This window comes from Dendropsophus ebraccatus, unplaced genomic scaffold, assembly GCF_027789765.1.
Source record: "Dendropsophus ebraccatus isolate aDenEbr1 unplaced genomic scaffold, aDenEbr1.pat pat_scaffold_1234_ctg1, whole genome shotgun sequence".
NCBI classification, from domain to species: domain Eukaryota; kingdom Metazoa; phylum Chordata; class Amphibia; order Anura; family Hylidae; genus Dendropsophus; species Dendropsophus ebraccatus.
Window position 1 is genome coordinate 14,803 of NW_027208651.1, and position 25,675 is coordinate 40,477.

The following is a 25,675-nucleotide window of genomic DNA, read 5'->3' on the forward strand; positions in this document are numbered from 1 at the left end:
CTCACCAGTCCTATTCTGTAATCCATCTGATTCCCACTGGGCTGAATTCTCTCCCCTTGTGGCAAATCCAGCACCTGTGCTATTATCTCTGGCTGCTGTTTTTACATAAATCTGTCTCTGTCACTTTTTCTACCTCAGACACCAGGACCTTGCTTCATTTTACCTCACAATGTACTGACTGGACTCCCTTCCTAATTCTTTTATGCCCCTCATCTTCCAGCATGCACAGCACAGCTCTGTTAACTCCTTCACTACTGGCCAACTAGCAGTGTGTGCTAGCACTACTGGCATTCTCTAACTTCCAAACTGAGGTAAATAATTAACCCTTGACAGTGACAGTCAGGCTTACCCTGGACCACCTATCTATCTACATAGATTAAAGTGACAGCCTCTAGAGAGGTTCCCCTATACTGCTCTGGAGGCTGTCACTGTTCTGTTGTTTCCTCGCCCCTTGGCCAGGTGCTCACTAATTGGTGTGATGTCAGTAGTGGGCAGGGTTAGAGATGAGTAGATGAGGTGTTACAGCTTGTCTGGCAACAGAAAAGACAGATCATGTGACTTTGGTCTCAGAAGGAACAGGGTAACATAGGGGCCTATTCCACGGAGCAATAATCAGACGAATCGGCCCCATTCGGCCGTTTATCGCTCCATGGAATAGAGACAACCATAAGCCGGTGATCGTGTCATCGGCTGATCGTTTATTTAGGTTCAACCTAAAATTATCGGGCACCGACTGCACATCGCTGCGTGGAATAGCGGTGCGCGGCCGTCACGCATGAGTAAGGGGGCAACCCCGAAACGTCACGGCAGTAAGGAACACCCACTCCGTTCAATGCACACCCAAGAGAGCCCACAGCTACCAGCATGAACTCTCATGTGAAAATTCCAGAGAATAAATGGAAAAAATTCTATGACTGAAACGTGAGTCTACCTTTTCTTGTCTGGATATATAAGGAATTTAAAGTGCAACTATAATTTCAGTAGCCAAAAAATGAAATTCCTCAAATAAAAAGCCCTCGTGTTACCCTTTACAAAGAGCCCTAAAGTGCGTTGATAGCGTGTACGCTCACTGAATTATTTGGCTCAGAGGAATAAATGATTTTTTCTTCTGGCTGAGAATGTGGGCGTGGCCTCTCCCTCATCTCCCTGGCTGGGTCCCTCCATTCACTGAGCAGCACCTTAGCAGATGTATCACACATAGCAGGATCAGATACAGCCCCAACATACAGTATCACACTGTAAGATTAGATACAGAGCACCAGCAGATGGTATCACACACAGTGGGATTAGATACAGTCATCTGCTCTCATTACACTGTAGGATAATGTCAGCCATGGAGGTGGGGGCACCTGCTGCAGACATCTGATAGTGAGTGTTATATGTACTATGGAAGGACTACAGCTGTGTTGTGCTGGGACTTGTAGTCCTCCCCTCAGTGACTCACCCACTCTCCCTCATGCAGTATATTGGAGTCATGATGGCATGTGCCTCCTGGGTGAAGCACTGGGTACTTGTCCCTCCATCCAGCTCTTCCCCTGCGCTGCTCCTTACACACAACACCCTCAGCTCTGCTAAATCACCTCTGTGAGGGGAGGGGGGAGAACGTGCTGCTAGGAGGGGGGGAGGAGGTTTTGTTTCTCTCTGTGTCAGGACTCTTATCTGATGCTCCTGTCACAGTCCGTACACTCAGGACGGATCTCCAGGGAGGGGGCGTGTCCAGCAGGAGTGCAGAAATAAGTCAGAGCCAGAGAGGGCTGTAAGGGCATAGTCAGCCTTATGTATTTAAAAAACTGTTCATTTTAGGTTATTAATGTATATTGCAAAAATTCTTATCATGACGTAAGCTAACTAAAACTGAAAGGTCAAAATATTTTATAGTTATGCTTTAAGTTACATTGTATACACAAGCTAGGCGCTCCAGCAAATCATTTTTACATTTGTAGTTGGGGGAAAGATCAGACGCAGAACATGAAAAAATATTACGGTACTGAAAGAGTAGTAGATGCTTGAAACAAAAATCCAGCAGATGTGGTTGGTAAATCTACAATAAGTGAATGTAAACCTGCCTTGGAAAATCATACACCTATCCTAAGATCAGGGCCGGCTCCAGGTTTTTGTGGGCCCTTGGTCGAGAGAGACTCAGCTGGCCCCTTTGTATAGCACACCTCGGGGCACACCTACCAAATAAAGTAAAATAAAGAAAATGTAATTCAGTGATTCACAGGTGAGGTCTTTGATCTGAGGCGATCGCTCTCCGTTTCCTCTCCATCTGGCCCAGACCACCATGATGATTTCTTCAAGCTACAATTCATCTCTTCAGAACCTGTGAGACAAACATCTTAGGCTCCGCACATTTTCAGCAACTTCCTTCCCTTTTCCCCACCCATAGGCTCCCATACAGTAGTAATTCTGCTGCTTGGTGTCATGTGCAGTAAAGTAAGGAGGTTTGTGGGTACTGTACTGTGCCCCCCATATAGTAATAATGTCCCAATGCTGTGCCCTTCATATAGTAAAAGTGCCCTCTGTCCCCATAGTAATGCCCCCTGCTCTGTCCCCATAGTAATGCCCCCTGCTCTGCCTGCCCCCATAGTAATGTCCCCTGCCCCATAGTAATGTCCCCTGCTCTGCCCCCATAGTAATGCCCCTGCTCTGCCCCCCTAGTAATGCCCCCTGCTTTGCCTGCCCCCATAGTAATGTCCACTGCCCCATAGTAATGCCCCTGCTCTGCCCCCCTAGTAATGCCCCCTGCTCTGCCTGCCCCCATAGTAATGCCCCTGCTCTGCCCCTCTAGTAATGCCTCCTGCTCTGCCCCCATAGAAATGCCCCTGCTCTGCCCCCCTAGTAATGTCTCCTGCTCTGCCCCCATAGTAATGCCCCCTGCTCTGCCCAATAGTAAATGTCCCCTGCCCCCATAGTAATGTCCCCTGCTGTCCCATAGTAATGCCCTGAAATAGATGCCCCCTGCGCTGCCCCCATAGAAATGCCATCTTCTCTGCCCCCCCTAGTAATGCCCCCTGCTCTCCCTCAACACAAGAAAATTAAAAAAAATAAAATCATACTCACATAATCTAGGAGGACTCCCAACTCCCAGCATGTCCAGCCTGTTATGGGAGATCAGTGGACATTATAGGAGATATAAGAGGAGAACTCCCAGCATACAGAGGGGAGGTATAAGTGAGCCCCGCCCCCTCATGTCACATGACAATGATCACAGGTCCTTCATCCACCAGCATCCTCCCCCGTTCTCAGCCCCGCCCCCTTATGATGTCACCACAGGTCCTTCCCCATGGCTCGGCAGCAGACAGGCAGGTCCTTTACCCTGTAGCTGTCATTACCAATGTGCAGGGCCGGCGTCAGCACCTGGCTCACTGCTCGGGCAAGTGTCGGGGGCCTCTCGAGCGGCTGTGGGCCCCGGCACTTGCCCGAGTAAGCCGGGTGCTGACGCTGGCCCTGCCTAAGATAATAAGAAACTAATAAAAGGGCAGACTGGATGGACCAGGAAGGCTTTTTCTGCCGACAATCTTTTGGACAGAGCTCTGAAAAAGTTCTCTGACCCTGCCCAGAGAACTTGCTGATATGCCGCAGTAGCAGAGGATTGCAGTAATACATAGCCATTAGTTTAACCCCTGTACGCCTCTGCATTGTTTGTAAAATGGCTAAATGCTCTTATGCAAATTACTTGCATAAGAGAATTTAGGGCGTTGCTCAGGGCCAGAGAGCATCACCCCGCCCAGCCTGCCCACTATGCATATTCATAACTGCATAGTGGGCTCTATACACAGCGGCTGCGCAGGGAAGCAGTCCCGTCGGAGACAAGCTGCTTCCTGCGCATGCGTGAACCCCCTGGGCCGCCGCCAATGCTCAAGACGTAAGTATAAGATAAACTTTATACTTACTTTATACTTATATACGCCTTGAGGAACCTCCGGGAGGATCGGCAGCGGCCCGGGAGCAGCAGGCGGTTGCAGGAGTGGCTCTCGACAAATCCGGAATCCTGGGCACTTTCCTGATGTACATCAGGAAACTGCCCGTGATTGCAAAACTACCATAGACTTCCATGGTTGCCCCATTCCTGCACAATTAGGGTCCTTTTACATGTAATGATCTAAGGGTCCATTTACACAGAAAGATTATTTGACAGATTATCTGCCAAAGATTTGAAGCCAAAGCCAGGAATGGATATGAAGAGGAGAAAACTCAGGCTTTCCTTTATGACCTGTTCTTTGTTTATAGTCTGTTTCTGGGTTTGGCTTCAAATCTTTGGCAGATAATCTGTCAGATAAACTTTTTGGGTAAATGAACCCTTAGGGTACTATTACACGAAACGATTATTAACGACTAACGATAAACGATCGCAAACGAGATTGTTTATCGGTAACCTGAAATCGTTCACCATATTACACAGTAGGGATGCACGATGCACCGAAAAATCGATTCTACTATCGATTTTAGGGGCATATTTTCGGTTCGATACCAGGATTTCCTGGTATTCAATACTTTATGATTAGCCGCACTGCTGCACGGCTTATCATAGAGTACACAGCAGGAGACATGGCAGGCAGCGAGCCAAGTGCCTGTCATGTCTTCTGCGCATCCCCTGTACTGTTACTCCTCAGCCCGCCCTCCCTCTCTCCGCTTCAGCGGCGCCAAGTTCAAATAGCCGGCACACAGCGATCACTTGTGCCGGCTATGTAACTGTATAGATGCCGCTGTCACACTGACAGCGGCATTTAAGCCTCTCCTAACCCCCTCCATATGCAGCAGGGTCGGCTACTGTGTGTAGCAGACCCCAGCAGCTAATGACTGCGGCCTGAGATCCCGCAGGCTACAGTAATTTAACCCTTGAGGTGGCTGTGAAGTGTCACATTGCGGGGGCTGATGGGTCACCTCACAGCCTGAGGTCCGCACTCACCCTCCCAGTGTCTCTGCTAAGTCTGGCTCAGCCACATTCTACTAGCAGAGCGCTGATTTTACTGATGCTATGCAATGCTATAGCAATAATATATAGCCTTGCATAGCTCAGGGGTCAGAGCAGGGTCGGCGGCTGCAGAGAGGGAAGAGAGCAGCTCTGCGGTCCGGGAGAGGAGATCGGAGAACAAGGCTGGAGGAGGGGGAGACCGGAGGAGTGGGGGAGGCAGGAGGACATGCGGCCACTAGATCTGGACGGGACTGTGAGGTGGGGGCCGGAGGCCCCCATTATCCCCCCTGATAGCTGGTATGTTACATGACTACAGCCCCCATTATCCCCCCTGATAGCTGGTATGTTACATGACTACAGCCCCCATCATCCCCCCTGATAGCTGGTATGTTACATGACTACAGCCCCCATCATCCCCCCTGATAGCTGGTGTGTGTTACATGACTACAGCCCCCATTATCCCCCCTGATAGCTGGTATGTTACATGACTACAGCCCCCATCATCCCCCCTGATAGCTGGTATGTTACATGACTACAGCCCCCATTATCCCCCCTGATAGCTGGTGTGTGTTACATGACTACAGCCCCCATCATCCCCCCTGATAGCTGGTATGTTACATGACTACAGCCCCCATTATCCCCCCTGATAGCTGGTATGTTACATGACTACAGCCCCCATCATCCCCCCTGATAGCTGGTGTGTGTTACATGACTACAGCCCCCATCATCCCCCCTGATAGCTGGTGTGTGTTACATGACTACAGCCCCCATCATCCCCCTGATAGCTGGTGTGTGTTACATGACTACAGCCCCCATCATCCCCCCTGATAGCTGGTGTGTGTTACATGACTACAGCCCCCATCATCCCCCCTGATAGCTGGTGTGTGTTACATGACTACAGCTCCCATCATCCCCCCTGATAGCTGGTGTGTGTTACATGACTACAGCCCCCATCATCCCCCCTGATAGCTGAAGTGTGTGTTACATGACTACAGCCCCCATCATCCCCCCTGATAGCTGGTGTGTGTTACATGACTACAGCCCTCATCATCCCCCCTGATAGCTGGTGTGTGTTACATGACTACAGCTCCCATCATCCCCCCTGATAGCTGGTGTGTGTTACATGACTACAGCCCCCATCATCCCCCCTGATAGCTGAAGTGTGTGTTACATGACTACAGCCCCCATCATCCCCCCTGATAGCTGGTGTGTGTTACATGACTACAGCCCCCATCATCCCCCCTGATAGCTGGTGTGTGTTACATGACTACAGCTCCCATCATCCCCCCTGATAGCTGGTGTGTGTTACATGACTACAGCCCCCATCATCCCCCCTGATAGCTGAAGTGTGTGTTACATGACTACAGCCCCCATCATCCCCCCTGATAGCTGGTGTGTGTTACATGACTACAGCCCTCATCATCCCCCCTGATAGCTGGTGTGTTACATGACTACAGCCCCCATCATCCCCCCTGATAGCTGGTGTGTTACATGACTACAGCCCCCATCATCCCCCCTGATAGCTGGTGTGTTACATGACTACAGCCCCCATCATCCCCCCTGATAGATGAAGTGTGTGTTACATGACTACAGCCCCCATCATCCCCCCTGATAGCTGGTGTGTGTTACATGACTACAGCCCCCATCATCCCCCCTGATAGCTGGTGTGTTACATGACTACAGCCCCCATCATCCCCCCTGATAGCTGGTGTGTGTTACATGACTACAGCCCCCATCATCCCCCCTGATAGCTGGTGTGTGTTACATGACTACAGCTCCCATCATCCCCCCTGATAGCTGGTGTGTGTTACATGACCACAGCCCCAATCATCCCCCCTGATAGCTGGTGTGTTACATGACTACAGCCCCCATCATCCCCCCTGATAGCTGGTGTGTGTTACATGACTACAGCCCCCATCATCCCCCCTGATAGCTGAAGTGTGTGTTACATGACTACAGCCCCCATCATCCCCCCTGATAGCTGGTGTGTGTTACATGACTACAGCCCTCATCATCCCCCCTGATAGCTGGTGTGTGTTACATGACTACAGCTCCCATCATCCCCCCTGATAGCTGGTGTGTGTTACATGACTACAGCCCCCATCATCCCCCCTGATAGCTGAAGTGTGTGTTACATGACTACAGCCCCCATCATCCCCCCTGATAGCTGGTGTGTGTTACATGACTACAGCCCCCATCATCCCCCCTGATAGCTGGTGTGTGTTACATGACTACAGCTCCCATCATCCCCCCTGATAGCTGGTGTGTGTTACATGACTACAGCCCCCATCATCCCCCCTGATAGCTGAAGTGTGTGTTACATGACTACAGCCCCCATCATCCCCCCTGATAGCTGGTGTGTGTTACATGACTACAGCCCTCATCATCCCCCCTGATAGCTGGTGTGTTACATGACTACAGCCCCCATCATCCCCCCTGATAGCTGGTGTGTTACATGACTACAGCCCCCATCATCCCCCCTGATAGCTGGTGTGTTACATGACTACAGCCCCCATCATCCCCCCTGATAGATGAAGTGTGTGTTACATGACTACAGCCCCCATCATCCCCCCTGATAGCTGGTGTGTGTTACATGACTACAGCCCCCATCATCCCCCCTGATAGCTGGTGTGTTACATGACTACAGCCCCCATCATCCCCCCTGATAGCTGGTGTGTGTTACATGACTACAGCCCCCATCATCCCCCCTGATAGCTGGTGTGTGTTACATGACTACAGCTCCCATCATCCCCCCTGATAGCTGGTGTGTGTTACATGACCACAGCCCCAATCATCCCCCCTGATAGCTGGTGTGTTACATGACTACAGCCCCCATCATCCCCCCTGATAGCTGAAGTGTGTGTTACATGACTACAGCCCCCATCATCCCCCCTGATAGCTGGTGTGTGTTTACATGACTACAGCCCCCATCATCCCCCCTGATAGCTGAAGTGTGTGTTACATGACTACAGCCCCCATCATCCCCCCTGATAGCTGGTGTGTTACATGACTACAGCCCCCATCATCCCCCCTGATAGCTGGTGTGTGTTACATGACTACAGCCCCCATCATCCCCCCTGATAGATGAAGTGTGTGTTACATGACTACAGCCCCCATCATCCCCCCTGATAGCTGGTGTGTGTTACATGACTACAGCCCCCATCATCCCCCCTGATAGCTGGTGTGTGTTACATGACTACAGCCCCCATCATCCCCCCTGATAGCTGGTGTGTTACATGACTACAGCCCCCATCATCCCCCCTGATAGCTGGTGTGTTACATGACTACAGCCCCCATCATCCCCCCTGATAGCTGTGTGTGTTACATGACTACAGCCCCCATCATCCCCCCTGATAGCTGGTGTGTGTTACATGACTACAGCTCCCATCATCCCCCCCTGATAGCTGGTGTGTGTTACATGACTACAGCCCCCATCATCCCCCTGATAGCTGGTGTGTTACATGACTACAGCCCCCATCATCCCCTCTGATAGCTGAAGTGTGTGTTACATGACTACAGCCCCCATCATCCCCCCTGATAGCTGGTGTGTGTTACATGACTACAGCCCCCATCATCCCCCCTGATAGCTGGTGTGTTACATGACTACAGCCCCCATCATCCCCCCTGATAGCTGGTGTGTGTTACATGACTACAGCCCCCATCATCCCCCCTGATAGCTGGTGTGTGTTACATGACTACAGCCCCCATCATCCCCCCTGATAGCTGGTGTGTGTTATATGACTACAGCCCCCATCATCCCCCCTGATAGCTGAGGTCAGAATAGGGGGTGAGAATTTCTATTCTATTTTTTTTGGTTTTGTTTGATTTTTATTTAATTTATTAAGTATCGAATCAGTATCGAGCATTGAAAAAAAAAAGTTGGTATTGGTATCGAACTCAAAATTCTGGTATCGTGACAAAACTATTACACAGAACAATAGTCGTTAGTTATGATAGTTACTATGATCGTTTACTCTTTCTGATCCCAGCAAAACAATGGACAATGTGCAATTACACTGAACGATTAGTGAAAAAATGCGGAACTACAGCGAACGATTAACAATGATTTTAGGTTCAGATCTAAATCAACAATCAACGACACACTTACGATTTTTCGATCATTGCTTGCAATTACACAGAAAAATTATCGTTCAAATTCGAATGATATAACGATTTTTCGCACAATAATCTTCCGTGTAATAGGGCCCTTAGGCGCAGATTTGAAGTTGCAGATTCAAAGCAAATCAGAAGCTTCAAATCTGCGCCATCAAACCTGCTGCAGAGAATTCTGGAAAGGCCCTATTACATAGATAGATTGTGTCAAAGCAGGCTGATATCTATTTATTAGAGCCAGCGATCAGCAGACAAGTGGGCAAATGCTCTGTAATAAGAGATGCACTGCCAATAGCAGACTATGTTTGTGCTGCCCTTGCAACTCGATGCTCGCTTGTCCCATTGGTTAGACCATCATATAACAAATTTTTCTCGCATCACCTGGTCTGCACTAGCACGGTATCTCAGTGGCGCAGTCTTTTTTTCAAAACACTGTCCTCCTGGCGTTCTGTGCCATTCTCTTCTTGTGCATCTGCCCAACTCTATGCACTGGAGGTAACCCAGCGCCTTCCAGTGTGAACTCCCCTCTGTGAAAATTTCCTGTTTATTCTAATGGAGGCGCGTCACAGAGGGGAGGGGAGAGTGTCACACTGGGGGGTGCTGGGCCTACGTCCAGTGCATAGAGCCGGGCCTGTGCACAAGAAGAGAATGGGGCAGAGCGTGGGAACCAGGCAATGCTTTGAAAAAAGGGCCATGCCACCAAGATCCCCACGTGACCAGATAATGAAAAAAAAGAATTGCTGTACATGATGGTACATTCTCCTAAAAAAATGGATAAAGGCAATTTTTTTAACAATTGAAAAACTTCTTTAACAGCACTGCATGCAGAATATAATACAGAATACAATGAAAAAGTTCGGCTAGGAGCGTGCTCTGGCCGGTAGCACTATTACAACTAGCAGGTTTCAAGTGATGCCACTTCTTGCCATTATTTTTTTTTTAACCACTTCGTGGCAGAACCCCTTTAAACAGTGACGGATCCTCTTTAAATGCTTTAGATCTGTAAATCTATGGGGCTCATATGGTATTATTACCTCTTCTGGTTAATGGGACATAATATAAATAGGCTACAAGATCATGACCATGTACAGACTTGTCTTTATTAGGCAAGTCTGTGGGAAATTGTGAATGGTAAAGGAAGGCATTATATCAAAGTTGTAGTAGCTGTTTGTGTGCATTAATCAGTACTTACATTTTTACTCTTGTAGGATGCCATCCTGTATTGTTAAAGGATGTTCCTTTAGTTGGAAAAAGAAGGATCCGGCTATCACCATCCACGCCTTTCCAAGAAGCAAGGAGATGATTAAGGCATGGCTAATGCAGACAGGTCAAGATTTTGGAGACATTGAAGCTTTTACTGATAAAGTATTTGAAGGGAAGAAGACAGACGCATTTCGCATATGCTCTCAGCACTTTACCCCAGATTCCTATACTAATGAGGGAATGAGAAAGAGCCTGAAGAAGGATGCTCTCCCAACAATTTTTAACTGTACAGTACAGGCTACAACTACTGTAAAGAAGATACAGAAAAAAAAAGGTGAAGTCTTCTGTTTGGAGACTAATGATTTTCTTTTGAATACTATGCTGTTGTGTGGAGATTCATTTGTGAACAGAACAGTTTTATGGGGGAGGGGGGGTGGTAGGGGCTATCGTTAAAGGACAAACTCTGGTGCAAATGTTTTTAACTGTGATTGAAACATGTTACAAAGGTATATAATTTAGCAATGTGCTTCTGTCCCCCTTCTCTATGTCTGCCCCTGGCACCTGCGTTGTCCCCTTTCATATGAACCAATTGTTTTAAGTAATTTTGTAGTTTTGTCCAAGAATATGTAGTATCTACTTGAGGAGCAGCACTATTTCTGGCCATACTATAACTTCTATTTCACATTTTTCACCAGATTCGTGCTTTGAAGGCTCTGTCTTTAATTTTCATTTGTCCATGAGGAAGTGGGTGGAGACTAGCAGCTATAATGTCTACAGAAGTGGGGATCCTGCTTTTTTATGGCTTCATTGTACACCCTAAGAAACTGCAGCAAAATGAGTGGAATTATAGAGCAGTATTCAACAGTCTAAGCTGTGAATCAAGCACTGGGGGAAATCTAAGAGAGTAAGCTTGTGTAGTCTTTTTGCAGTCCCTCTATTTGCTTCTAATGCTTTTATTTGTGTATCGCCAACTGATTCTACAGCACTCTACATAGTTTGTTGATTTTGGTCCTTGTCCCCATTAGGGCTTATGATATAAATTCGCCTGGATTTTTTGGGAGGAAAAGAGTACCCAGAGGAAATCCACGCAAAAACAGAGCAAACATACACACTCTTTGCAGGTGTTGCCCTTGGTGGGATTTGAACCCAGCACTCCAGTGCTGCAGAACTACAGTGCAGTCTTGTAAAGACAGGAAGGAGTTGAGCTGAATAATAAGTTTGGGGACAGGCAGGAAAGGAGCCTGATAAGAGGCTCTCTCGTAAAATATGTTACAAATATCCTTACATTCCCTTGTACTACTATTTACTATGCAAAGTTTGTTCAAATAACAGTGCTTTTGTAGCGTTAGCATTTAGTTGTGTATCCCTGAATCATAGATCATATATAGTGTGAAATAATCTCCTCATTCATTATATAGAGCGTCCGCCTCGCCCCAAAAGTGCAAAGAAAATCAGAAGTCGAATGACTCAGAGGATATTGAATATCACACTGGAGATCATCTACCTGTTGACTGGGGAGGTGAGAAATTGAGAATCTGTCATTTTTTTTATCTGTAATAATAAAATATGGTGCTTTGTATTGGAGGGAGCTGGGCACTGGTTTGTTTCCAGCACATGCATGTAAAATACCAATAACACTTATCAATACTGGCCAAGTGAAGGTAGAAAATGTTGGTTGTTCTTCATTGTTTAGTTGTAATTAGTGATAATGTTGTTTTCTCTCCTCCTACTCAGGATTACACGGTTGTGAAGTCTCGTAAGCGAGCTAAGATGAGAGAATTAGGAGAACTGGATAGTTCCCAAGCTCCAGCGAAAATGACACCACTTCCTCCATGCCACAGTAGTGAGGAAAACAGTGATCGGAGGATTCTGGAACTAGCCTACAAGATTATCCAGCTGCTGAATGGAGAGGTGAGAACAGATGGGTCAGCGGGACATTATACATTGACACCAAAAGCAACATTTGATTAATCACACACAGCACAGGAATGCAAACGCAAGTTGCTTCTTCCACACCTCTGCTACAAGATAGATAGTGCTAATGGCTTTTTCATCATCATTTTTAAGGCATTTGATTAATGACTATATAATGTAGTTAGGTTGTGGTAACATTTTATCTTAATTGTTTTCCAGGAGGGAGACTATTTAGAAGGACATCATGACTTTTATGCAGACATGTTGGATAATGAGCAGTCGTTCAGATCACATGGTAAGAATTGTTAAAGTGACATTGTCACCCCCTTTTTGCATTTTGACTTCTCTACACAGAGGTGTAAAAGGTAAATTTACCAGTTTTCATGCTTCATTTTATATCATACGTCGTGGTGCTTGTTTAAGTAAAAAGGGATCTTTAATCAACTGCAGATTGTTCTAAATTGGTGGGGCTTTATGGAACAGTGCCACTTAGCTCCACCCACAGCACCACCGTTGGCCCCACCCCTCTGTGACATCATCATCACATAGGCCCCACCCCCTTAATGACCATTGGAACAGGCTGGCCTAAAGGTCTAGGCTCCACCTCCTCTAGGTCGGCCCATACCAATGGGTGTCGAGGGAGGGGCAGGGGATTTTAATAAGGACTCATTGGCGTTAGTGTGCTCTTACATAGAGTGCTACTTGCCGGGGCTGCCACTTGCAGACAGCATGAGAACTTACCGCTTCCTTGGTAGGCACTGGTGCATGCAATTTATTGATATTTGTGGACTGTACCAGGAATTACCGTTATCTAAATTCAGTTCAGCAAAAATAGACAGTAGGCAGCACCATCCCGCAAATCCCTTTTTTATCGCAAAATTATCACAATAGGCACTCACTTGATTGAGGTGCTGCATTCTCGTCTGTTTTTGTTGCTATCGATGGCACTGTGATACACCTGTGCTGCTTTCCTTACTAGTTTATATTTATATTTAGGGACCTATTGCCAAAAATTTAAATCTCAAGCTTAATTTTTTTTAACATTATGGATGATTCTCAATTTAAATCTCAATTTTTATTTTTTATTGCTAAATGGAACATTTTTCTCCTTGCAGGAAGCCTCAGATGCTATTTTACTGTTGTTTGGGGCAGCAATTATACTGCTTTACACAGTAACAGTGGGCCCAAATAAGCAATTATGCCCAGTATGCCTCCAAATTTTAGTCATGACCGCACTGTGCCCCCGTTTAGTAGACAAGCCCACTGTGTACATCCATATTGTAACTGGGCCCTCTCTGTGCATCCATGTAGGTAGTGTGAGTAGGTTATGCATGCACTGTGACATTACTGTGTATATTACCTGTATAGTGTAACATTGCTATTCGTTATCCATGTACTTTGACATCACTGTGTGTTATTCCTATACATCACGGTCTGTATTACACAAAACATATTGCATAGACTTTTCAGGTTCTCAGCTGACTACTAAAGGAAACATAAGTGACATCCTATAGAAATTAGTGGAGTTTTAAGAAAATTATTTACAGTAATTGCTAAAAGTTCTTCCTACAACTGCAGAGCAGAATGTCAGAGCAGAGTAATCCCATCTCATGGCCTCAGCTATTCTATGTATCAGGAAATTTTATCAGTCACTTATAATATTTAGCACACCATTACACAGTTCTGAAGATGTTAGGTAACAACCAATGTGAAATGTCACAGGGGCTGTCATCCAGCTTTCCCAGAGGCAAGTGTGCTTACCTATAGAATAGGAGCCTTGGAAAGCCTGGTGAGAAGCATAGTACGATACCGTGTTTGTTTTCTATTACTTTTGTTTTATAATCTGTTGTTATGCTTCCATAGCACATAGAATGCTAAGAATGAAGATACTTTTTTATCTTCATCCTCAGCATTGTTTAAATATTCAGCTTAATTATTAGGTAAATTAAGTAGTTTAGTGTACTGGGGGTGGGAGTGCTGTCCTTAGTGCACTGACCCACGCTGCCCCTCCTCAAAAATACAGAGGCAGCACTCTGCAATGAATATTCATGAGGAGGGGCAGATCTGTGCACTAAGGGTTATAGTCCTCAAGTCTTAAGTGCACAAAACCGATCTGCAAGCAAGCACCGATTCTGCTGACCAGCATTCATTTCCTTTCAGATATGTGGTGATGCAAACAGGCTGATAAATCAGACATGCAAGACTGTCACCAAAAGTTTCTGGTGGTGAAAACCATGATAACAATATACATTTCTATTGAAAGATGCAAAAATTATTATGTTAATTTGTTTTCCCTGAGACCCATTGGCATCACAATGTATGGGGTAAAATCGCCCCTGCGAGCCCCTGGGACGAAGGAATATTTTAATGAACATAATTAGATAAGATTTTAATCCCCTCCTACGGAAGTATAAATAGGCCCCGCCTCCCCACATCATCAGTCAAATAACAAGATCTAACAACAAGGGAGGGAGCCTTGTGATGCCAATGGGTCTCAGGGAAAACAAATTAACATAATAATTTTTGCTTCCCTATCGTCCCATTGGCATCACAACGTATGGGGAACTAGCAAGATATCCCCAGGGTGGGTTACTCCAGAGCAGCGGCACTGAGCACAGATCTGGCGAAGGCTGTTCTGGCTTCAAACTTGGCACTCAATCTATAATGCCTGACGAATGTAGATAGAGACGACCAGGAGGCAGCCTGGCAAATACTCTCCAAGGGTACGGATGACCTTTCAGCCCAGCTGGAAGCAACCGATCTCGTAGAATGTGCCCTTGTGAATTCTGGAGGAGTCTTGTCTGCCGACGAATAGCATAATCCAATTGCATCACAAATCCAGCGAGATATGGAGGGCTTGGAAGCCTTCTTCCCTTTATTCTTACTAGCAAAAAGAATAAGCAGATTTTCATCCTTACGAAAATCCGCAACTCTGGACAAATAGATTCTAATTGTCCTAGAGACATCCAAAAAAGATAGATTCACATCATCTTGGGATTGACTTGCAGGAGAGAAAACAGGAAGTAACACCGGTTCATTTATGTTTGCAAATGAAGGTACCTTAGGTAGGAAGCCTGGGAGGAATCTGAGGATTACTTTGTCTTCTGCAAATGACACATAGGGAGGAGCTGAGCCAAGGGCCTGAAGCTCCCCTACCCTCTTGGCTGAGGTTACAGCCAACAGTAGAGTGCACTTAAATGTGAGAAATTTTAGGTCTACCTCCTCCAAAGGTTCAAATGGAGGGAGGCAAAGGCATCTTAGAACGAAGGAGAGATCCCATGAATCTACTTGTCTATTCATTCTAGGCCTTAATCTTGTAATGGCCTTCACAAAATTTTTGACTTCCAAAAACTGAAATAATCTACAATTTTAATGAGCTGACAACGCTGCAATTTGGACTTTAATGGAACCTGGCGTCAATCCCTTGTCAAATCCTTCCTGTAAAAACTCCAGCACTTGCGGAGTAGAAGGCTTTAAAGTATTAATCTGCCTTGCAGAACAAGCTTAGCAGTTGGGTCGGGGAACCTAATGATTAAACTTAGGTAGAGAGTTCCCACAGTCCTAGGCTTTTTTAGAATAAATAAACAAAGTGGAGGGACTGTGGTGAAAATGCTATAATACGTCTTATAGCATGTATTTATTAATATGTACATTAAACACAAACATGAAAAACAGGTTTTATAATTAGATGATTATAGGTAGAGGTATAAGGGGTAAGGGGTAAAGGTACGAGATAGGTTACCCCTGGTTTAACCCTGCCTATTACTGAAGTGGGACCCCCTGGTTTAGGCGTCCCCAAACAACAGGAGGGACTGACCCTGTGCTAGGGTTGTGTAGGTCTTTCCCGTTACAGATGTCAGTTGTCACTGTGTCTGGTAATACGGTAATATACAAAGTGTGTAGCATATAAAAGGCAGGTGTAAATGTTTTTTTGTCGTGGTTCTGATATCCCTTCTTCCGTTTATCCAACGCGTTTCCCTTGTTCTATGGCGACAAGTTCCTCAGGGAGTAGGAAGAGTGTTGGAGTATCAATGGGATATGCCTTGATACATGTCTCAGTCTGATCCAGGAAAATTGAATTTACAGATGAATTTTGTGGGTGCTCCCAAGTCTGTTGTAGGGGATCACCGTTGTATGTATAGAGATACGTCTGGTGGACAAGTTGTAGTCACTTTATCCAGATTTGTGTCTGGTCTTGTGTGTTAGTTGTTTTCTGCCTTTACAGTATGATCAACTGTATAGTATTATTACGAGCTGTAATAGATAAGTAACCAGCAATCTCAGTTCCCAGATGGTGTTAGTAAACAGATGTAGTTAGTTTGATACAGATAGTTTTTCTCCTGCAGAGTGATGAGCTGTGGAGCGTGCACTGAGTCTGCTGTGAGGTCTCAGAGATGCTGAGACATCTACCCTCTGTGCGAGGGTGCCTGATGGAGGCGCGTTATCGTGTGCTGGCTACTGCCTTGCAGAACACCAAGATTGGAAAATGTTCCATATACGGGCATAGGATTTGTTTGTGGCATTACTGCGAGCGTGAGATAGTGTGTGCAAAACTTTATCAGAAAATTGTGCTGAACCTAATAGAATCCCCTCAGTCTCCATGCTGTGAGACTGAGACTGGCTAGGTCCTGGCAAAGATGCTCCCCCTGTGAAATCAGGTCCGGCTCCAATGGTAGTTTCCAGAATTCCCCCTTGCTCATATTCATGAGCAGGGTGAACCAGGCCCTCTTCGGCCAAAATGGTGTGATTATTATCACTGATGCCTGATCCAACCTGATCTTCATGAGAACCCTTGGAATCATGGAGATTGGAGGAAAAATGTAGGCCAGTTGGAAATTCCGTTGTATTGACATGGCATCCACGATCGACGGTCTGTCTGTTGTATACAGGGAACAAAAATTCCTCAGTTTGGCATTCTCTGCTGACGCCATGAGATCTATCTGAGGTAGTCCCCATCTCCGGGTTAATTGCATGAACACTGTTCTCGACAGTGACCATTCTCCCGGAACCATCAATCCTCGACTCAACCGATCTGCTAGAGTGTTGTGGATGCCCCTGATGTGCATGGCCATCAATCTGGACACTCTGGGTTCCGCCCATCTGAAGATACATTCCACTTCTCTGAGAAGTAGAGATGATCTGGTACCTCCCTGCTTGTTGATATATGCCACACAAGCAGTGTTGTCCCGTCCTTATTCTCACCACCCTCTGCGATAACATTGAAGAGAAATGTAGAAGAGCTAGATAAATAGCTCTGAGTTCCCTGACATTCGAAGGGAGCGAGGACTCCTGCGCGTTCCATACTCCTGACACCATCTTCTCTTCTAAGTGGGCATCCCATCCTGTGCCTGAAGCGTCCGTTGTGATCGTGATCCAATGAGGTTCGAGTATTGAAGCTCCATGTCTGACCTGTCTCCACCAGGTTAGAGACTGCCTCGTCTCTGTGGACAACACATGAAGTGCATCTAGATCTTCTATTCTGCGATTCCAAGTCTTCAGAACCTCCTGCTGAAGGTATCTCTTGTGCCATAGAGCCCATGGAACCGCATCTGGGGAGAGGAGCCCCAGAAACTTCATTAAGGTTCAAAGAGACACCTGCCGAGGCGGAATTAGAAATTGTGCCCCTCTCTGAATACGAATCACTCTGGGTGGTGAGAGAAAGAGTTTCATTTGTATGGAATCTATGACAAATCCGAGGAACGTCTTTGTTGTGGACGGAACAAGGTCTGATTTTTCCTGGTTGACTATCCACCCCAATTGAAGAAGTATGTCCAAGACATAATTCAACTGGGACCTCAGAAGATTCTGAGTCTGTGCCATAATCAACCAGTCGTCTAGGTAGGGAATGATCTTTATTCCCTGTAACCTGAACAGTACCATGATGGCTGATACAATTTTTGTAAATACAAAGGGGGCTGAAGTTATTCCGAATGGTAGCACCTTGAACTGAAGGTGTCTTACCTCCCCCTGAAGTTGAGTCGCTGTGCGTAGATATCTCCTGTGGGTTGGCGTGATAGGAACGTGGAGATACGCATCTTGAAGATCTAAGGACACCATAAAATCTCCCTCCTGCAGGAGGGTTTTTACTGATTTTATATTTTCCATGCAGAATTTTTTCTTTATCATGAATTGGTTTAAATACCTTAGATCGATAATAAGTCTCCACTTTCCGGATGGCTTCGGAACGAGAAAAATTGGAGAATACACTCCTAGACCGATCTCCGACGTAGGAACCTCTTCCAAAGCTTCGACTGCCAACAGGTGAAAAATTTCTTCTTCCAATACCGGATGCTTTATCTGACCTAGATACCTAGATACCAGAAACCTGGGGGGAGGGAAAGGAGACAAAGGAAGCACATAACCGCAGCGAATAATGTTTACAATCCAGGTGTCCTTTATTAATTTTTCCCAACTTGGGAGAAAATGAGCTAGACGCCCCCCCACAGGTATACTTCTGGCGTCAGAAATATGGCTTTTTTGAGGAATCCTTATTCTGCTTTCCTCCTTTCTTGTTGTAATATCTTCCCTTATTTCTGACCTGGTATCTATTTTTTCCTCTCTGAGGGGATCTACCCCTCCGAAAGGAACCACGAGGTCTGTAAGAGCCACTGGCGGAAGATAATGGAAGGGATTTCCCTTTTTTGTCCGACATTTCTTCCATTAGTTTGTCGAGTTCTGAACCAAAGAGTCTACCAGGCTGGAACTCCAAGTTGCATAATTGGAACTTAGAATTAGCGTCACCTACCCAAGGTTTTAACCACAGGGCCCGGCGACCAGCTGTAGACAAAGCCATAGTTTATGAGGCTAGCCTTGTTCCTTGTGATGCTGCATCACATAGAAAATCAATGGCCATATTGACATTTTTGAAAGAACATAGGACCTTGTCCCTGTTCACACCAGACTCCAGATCCTCCTGGACCTTGGCTAACCACCTCCTAAGGCTTCTAGATACTTGAAGGAGGAGATTGCAACTGCCCCTTGGGCTGCTGCAGCTGTATATGACCGTTTAAAGGCCACCTCCACCCTTCTATCCATAGGATCTTTAAGGTTAGATCCGTCTTCTGCGGGTAATACTGTGTTTTTGGATAGTTTAGCTATTGCTGTATCTACCTTAGGAGGTTCGTTCCACTCCCTGGGTTGGTCCTCCTTAAGGACGTACAGGGTCTTAAATTTTTTGCTCAAAACCGAAGCTTTTTCCGGTTTCTTCCACTCAGCTTTTATCATGGACATTGATGCTTCTCCTACTGAAAAAGCCCTCGGCTTTTTCACAGGGGAAGCACCTTCCTCCAGCTCTTCAGGGTGAATTTCGGCCTGTACGGCCCTACGCAACTTATAGATGCTGTCCATAGGAAAATAGCTTTTAAATGTATCCTTTTCGTCTTCAGATGGAGATGATGATTCTGAAGAGGAGGAGGACTTCACCTCATCAATAACCGTAAAAGCTGATCCCTAGGGCAGAAAGGATAATTTTTAGCTGAGGAGAGCAGTACCCTAGCCCCTTACTATATATAGTACTTACAGGCTGGGAAACAGAAGGAGAGATACTATGCTTGGGTTTTTTCTTCTGAGAAGAATGGCGAGACTCTCTATTAGCAAAAGCTTTTTCAACATAATCTTTCACCCAAACTACCACATCCTGAACATCAGGCTCTTCAACATTTTTAGGGCGACATGAGGCACAACGAACTGAAATAAAAATTCCATATAAGAATATTTATAGAGAAAAAGAAACCTTATCTTGCTAGTAGATTCAGTCGTACGGAATTCGTAGCCATCCGGTAGAGGAGTCTCGCATTCAGCACATGTGAAGTGCTTGCGCTTAGATGCTCTTTTAGCAGACGGACTGGTTTCCATTGCTGACATCTAAAAGATATGTGTATATAAGTCTCACCTATATGTCACATATAATATGTTTATAACCATGAATAAACAGGCCTAGCCTGTAATAAACTTGCAGTAAGCAAAAACAACCACTAGATGGCAGCAGAACATATATTATCAAAGACTTACTATGTAAGCAGAAAGAAGACTCCAACAGGAAGTTGAACACGCAGAGGGACACACTGTATACACAGGAGCCACTCACACTCTCGGAAGAGAGCTTGTACTGCCTGGAGCGCTCCTGAAATACTCTGAGCGCTTCTGAAGCGCAGAGCCGCCGGAGCGGCGTGACGCTGCAACGTCATTACGCGATGACGCGGCGCGTACGCGTGATGACGAGGAACCCGGAAATCTTCCAGAGAGATGGACCGCAAGGCCGTGGACCTGCGTGTCAAGCAGGCGAGGAGACCTAATTGCAGAAACACTGCACAGAATCTCCTCAGTAGCGCAGCCCAACGCAACACAACACCCTCTACTAATCCCTGTAGGGAGAAAAAGGGAGAGATTAAGAAAACATAAACATGAGCATAAGGTAGGAGGGGGCAAGGTCCCCTAGGGCTTAGCTGACGAAGTAAAAAAGACTGATGATGTGGGGAGGCGGGCCTATTTATACTTCCGTAGGAGGGGATTAAAATCTTATCTAATTATGTTCATTAAAATATTCCTTCGTCCCAGGGGCTCGCAGGGGCGATTTTACCCCATACGTTGTGATGCCAATGGGACGATAGGGAAAAAGTGATTGTAGTAGTGCATGTTAACCAAGAAATAATGTAGTACACTCATACTTCTGTTCTCAAAACAATCCCTTCTGGAAGGCTGTATGAGAAACAAGCAGTGTTTTCCCACAGGAAACAATGTAAGGCTGGGTTCACACACAGAATATTTCATTCGGTATTTTGCAACCTCAACCAGGAGTGGATTGAAAACACAGAAAAGATCTGTTCACACAATGGTGAAATTGAGTGTTTGGCAGCCATATAACTGTAAATAACTGCCATTATTTCAATACAACGGCCTTTGTTTTAAAATAACAGCAAATATTTGCCATTAAATGTCGGCCATCCACTCAATTTCAACATTTTCTGAACAGAGCCGTTCTGTGTTTTCAATCCACTCCTGGTTGAGGTTGCAAAAATACTGACCAAATACTGACTGAAATATACTGTGTGTGAACCCAGCCTAAATGGGTTTAATGGCATAACTATGGGATCTGGGGAACCCCTGCGAACAGGGACCCTAAAATCACCACTGAAAAAAAGCTGCATTTGGCATTTTTCAGAAGCTCCTTAGAGAATGGAGCTGGATTGTGCCCATGTGTTGCCTGCACCTCAATTCTTTATGGATTTCGGAGTCCCATTTTTAGAAATTGCAGTGGATCTTAAGTACCCCAGATGGGAATACCTAAACGTAGGAAAAACAGTATACTGTATGCACTTTTGAAGACCTCTTAGACCAGGGGTGTCAAACTCATACACAGTTGGCCAAAGTTAAAAAATTGCCCAAAGTCGCGGGCCAATCTTGTTATTTATTGAGGCGTGCATACAGCATTGTTGCTGTGCACTATGATAAATGATATCATACATTGCAATGACATGACAAGTATAGGAAGGAGAGCTGGCTGGATTGCGGCCTAGTATGTTGGCTCCTCTGTGGCAGGAAGCATCCAGCATAATGGGTGATATGTACAGCAGTGATGTGGACTCTCCCACCCACCTGTAGACAAGCTGCCCATCCATAAAGGTAATAATGCCCCCTCCTGTAGCCCATGCAGTATTAGTTTCCTTAACCTCTTAAGGACGGGGCCAATTTTCGTTTTTTTCCTCCTTGTGTTTAAAAGGCCATAGCACTTGCATTCTTCCACCTAGAAACCCACATGAGCCCTTATTTTTTGCGTCACTACTTTGCAATGACAGGCTAAATTTTTGCATAAAGTACACTGCGAAACCAGAAAAAAATTCAAAGTGTGGTGAAATTGAAAAAAAAAAACCACATTTCTTTTATTTGAGGGGGTATTTGTTTGTACGCCATTCGCCCTGGGGTAAAACTGACTTGTTGTGCATGTTCCTCAAGTCGTTACAATTAAAACGATATATAAAATGTATAACTTATATTGTATCTGATGGCCTGTAAAAAATTCAAACCATTGTTAACACATATACGTTCCTTAAAATCGCTCCATTCCCACACTTTTAACGCTTTTATCTTTGGTCTATGGGGCTGTGTCAGGTGTCATTTTTTGCGCCATGATGTTTACTTTTTATCGGTACCTTGATTGCGCATATACTACTTTTTGATCGCTTTTTAGTACATTTTTTTCTGGATTTGATGCGACCAAAAATGCGCAATTTTGCACTTTGGGATTTTTTTGCACTCACGCCGTTTACCGTGCGAGATCTGTAATGTGACTAATTAATAGTTCGGGCGATTACGCACTCGGCGATAGCAAACATGTTTTATTTATTTACTTACTTTTATTTCAAACTTGGGAAAAGGGAGGTGATTCAAACTTTTATTAGGGGAGGGGGCTTTTTACTAATAACACTTTTTTTTTTTTTTTTTTTACACATATACTAGTATATTCTAGTATATACTCACTGATCTCTCATTGAGATCTTTGCTGTATAGTTATACAGCAAAGATCAATGAGATCAGCACTAGTTTGCTTTCGGCTGCTGCACCTGGCCGGCACCAGACACTGAGATCGCTCCTCCGGGACAACGTGGCACCCGGGATCGCGGCGGTTCAGAGCGGGGTCGCCGCGGGGCCCCGCTCTGAACACCTCTTTGGGGACATATGACGTCATCGGCTCATTAAATCATTTGTACGGCCATATAAATTATTGTTTTTGGCTGAACAGATGTGGCCAGTGCATTTGAGTGGCCGCAGGAATGATTGCAGTATTTCAGCCTTGTAAAGGCTCTGCAGACAAGCCCCAATATTGCTGATTAGTCATTGTTTGCAGCGCACATAAGAGGAGGGGGAGAGGAGGAGCCAGGACATGAGGAGGGAGGGGCAAGCAAGTGGCACCTAAAAATATACTGTGCTGCAGCTGCATTGGTTAGAACATCTGTGACTGACAGGACTTGGCCTTGCTTGGATGTTCAAGTACCAAAAGCAACTTACAGTAAAATTATTGTTTGAGCACTGAATTGTTTGAGGACTGATATATCACTGTATACTAAAATTAATTTTTCATATATATATATATATATATATATATATATATATATATATATATAATTTATATAAGATAGATATATTGTATGTACACATTCGGGGAAATTTAGAAAACATGGTGTAAAGTAAAACTGGCTCAGTTGCCCCTAGCAACTAATCAGATTCCCCCTTTCATTTTCCAAAGAGTCTGTGAGGAATGAAAGGTGGAATCTGATTGGTTGCTAGGGGCAACTGTGCCTGTTTCACTTTACACCATGTTTAATAAATTTCCCCCATTATCTGTACTTTAGAAAGTGTTGACCTTACATATAAGTTTGAGTGCAGCAAACCATTGCCTTGATATGTTGTAATGCTTCAAACTCAGTCCACATGGTGGTAGTCCTCAATGTCTCATAGACAAGGCTGGTACTGTTTGTGCTATAGCCAGTTTTCTATTCCTGTACAATTCCTTAAATAACAACAGCTGTGGACTAAGAATTTTCTGGTTCTAATAATTATTTCATTCTCATAGATTTATCTGAGCATGGCCTTGTTATATATACATCTGACAACAAAGAAGAATCAATGCTTTATGAGGAAGGAACATTCATGGACACCTCCATTTATACTCCCGATGCCCGTCATTCATATATATCTACACAGGGAGAAGAGTCCATCTCACAAGAAGAAGGCGAACTCACAGACAGTGATATTACATGTACTCTAATTAAGGAGGAGCCACCATCATATCATGAAGAAAATCTCACCAACAAAGATGTTTGGACAGTCACAGACAACATGCAACAAGTATCATCTTCACATGTTAAGGATGAAGATGTCTTGCATTGCAAAAGTAAGACACTAGGTAATGATTCTTCTGCACCTATCAGTCATAGACAACAGGAATTGTCTACTATTGATGATGAGCAACCATCAGATCAGCCAACTATTAAGAATGAATCCATCCCATGCAAAGATGGACAACTCAATACTTTGTATACTGTGAAAAATTCTGAAAAAATTATATGAAGCAAAAAAAGGCTTATGCGAAAGAAAAAGTTCATGACTCACCAGGGGAGATTCAGTACAGGATTGTTCGTATTAAGGATGACTCAAGCTCCGAAGAAGACAATACTTCCACTGAAGAGTACCACAATGATGACACTGATATACAGGAAGAAAATGTGGTTTCAGTAAATCTCAGCCAGCGAGGTGGAACTATAAATAATGTGATCTGCTCTCCCGAGGAGGCAGTGAGGACCTATCAGTGTGTCGGATGTCAGAAACACTTTACTACCAGGACAGATCTTCAGACACATCAGACAATCCATAAAACATTCCAGAAAAGCATATGTCCTGAATGTGGGAAAACTTTCCTGTGTACTTCAGCACTTATAACACACCGGCAAAGTCATACAGGAGAGAAGCCATTTTCATGTAATGTTTGTGGCAAATCCTTTGGACAGCTGTCTCAGCTTAAAACTCATGAGCGAATACATACAGACGAGAGGCCCTTTTCATGTTCAGTTTGTGGCAAATGCTTTAGATGCAGGTCCCACCTCATATCACATGCTAGAATTCACAAGGAAGACACCGTATCTGTATTCTAAAAAAGTGGCTGATGGTTTTTCCCTTTATAACTTCCAGACTTTCAATGTGAAATCTTATCCGTCTGTTCCTAATAGACACTATACAGTCAAGTTTCTGGACTGGTTAAGGTCTTGCTCTTGTTGGTCTTCCGCTCATCGTGAGTGATGGACAAAAACAAAGCCCTCTGCTGGTTATCTGTGACATCCATTTTTTTTTTTTTTTGTAGCTATGAAATATGCTTGTCTTATAGAGTATTGGAAAATGGACAAAAAAAGTATTGGCTATATTATTTTTAAAATGGTTTCACAATGATATTCTGTTATTAAAGAGTATCTTCAACCAAAACTGTGCAGACTGAGCTTTCTATTGCTTATTTAGGAGGAACAGAGATGAACAAATTGTTCCACCACCGTTAAGGGCACATAAGGCAGATTAATTTTCTAACTAGAGAATTGTATTTTATAAATGTACAGTACAGCTGGGCAATTATGGTCTAATTGAACATGACAATTAATTCAACATGTAACCTCGATTACGATTATTATACCACACCCCTTTTTGCAAGTCACAACCATTTGAGCGTGCCAAACTGAAGAATTCTTTTCGGGCATTACAGATGTGTCTGAGCTGCACATAGCAGCTGTAATTGGTGTATATAATGATGGGGGTTGTAGTGTGTGTATATAATGATACACTGTATCATGGTAGTGCTTGTAGTGTATATGATGATATATTGTATAATTATAGGGGTTGTACTCACATCATATACAGTACCCTCCTCATATCTGCACATCATATACAGTACCCTCTTCCTATATACACATTATACAGTACCCTACTATATACATACATCATATACAGTACCCTCCTCATATATGCACATCATATACAGTATCCCTC

The 25,675-nt window shown here is 44.8% G+C and overlaps 1 pseudogene; it reads left to right on the forward strand.

Annotated features, from left to right (window-relative positions):
* LOC138775005 (oocyte zinc finger protein XlCOF29-like) overlaps positions 1-25,053 on the forward strand; it is a 34,447-nt pseudogene extending 9,394 nt beyond the window's left edge.
* The last annotated feature ends 622 nt before the right edge of the window (positions 25,054-25,675 follow it).